Below are 797 nucleotides of genomic sequence, written 5' to 3' on the forward strand. Positions count from 1 at the left end.
CAGTTAGGCAGCAGTGTGGGGGTAAAGGAAAAAACCATATATAACCAGGAGATTTAGAATCCCCTCAGTCCAGGGCACTGACTCTGTGCTGGCTGAGCCACAGTCAGTGTGTTCTTGCAAAATAAAACGTAAAAGCTGCCATTTTAGCATTGCACATGTGGCTCCAGTGGCCTAATGGATAAGGCACTGGCCTCCTAAGCCAGGGATTGTGGGTTCAAGTCCCATCTGGGGTGTCTGACTCTTCTTTGTGTGTCATTAAACTTTAATCCACTTTGCAACATCCCCACATCTGCATTCAGTTGATGGGATGTGGTGTCCCATGTGACCTTATACAAGTATCTTGGGGATCTGCAGGATTAAGGCTGAATTCCCTGAAAGAGACAAACAGATTGGACAAACATTTGTGGGAAGGCGACTGCTGAGGCTGACTCACAGAGTTTACAGAGGGAGATGGATGGGGTAAAGGAGTAGCCAAAAACTGAGCAAATGAAAGACAATATGGGAATGTGTGAGGTGATACACTTTGGTAGGAAGAATAAAGCAGCTGGATATTATTTCAATGGAGAAAGACAGCAGAAAGTTACAGCACAGAGAGATATGAAATGTGTTTTTGCGGTCTCGCTGTTGATCCTTTGCTGTGACCAACCTTCATGGTAATATCGGTGAGATGTTCTTGGTTTCTCTTTAGTTCTTGAGTCTGGTTATGCCGATTGTGATTTGCAGGCCGTGGTGAGACCGTGGTCAAGACCACCGTCAGTTTCTTGGATGAAGTCTTCACGACTGGTAACGCTGACAGT

At 45.5% G+C, this 797-nt stretch overlaps 1 non-coding gene across 1 annotated transcript; it reads left to right on the forward strand.

Annotated features, from left to right (window-relative positions):
• The first annotated feature begins 160 nt into the window (after positions 1-160).
• trnar-ccu lies at positions 161-233 on the forward strand. Its single transcript has one exon. It is a non-coding gene; the product is annotated as a tRNA-Arg (tRNA).
• Positions 234-797: the final 564 nt, after the last annotated feature.

The sequence above is a fragment of the Chiloscyllium plagiosum genome, unplaced genomic scaffold (genome assembly GCF_004010195.1).
Source record: "Chiloscyllium plagiosum isolate BGI_BamShark_2017 unplaced genomic scaffold, ASM401019v2 scaf_48776, whole genome shotgun sequence".
Taxonomy (NCBI): Eukaryota; Metazoa; Chordata; class Chondrichthyes; order Orectolobiformes; family Hemiscylliidae; genus Chiloscyllium; species Chiloscyllium plagiosum.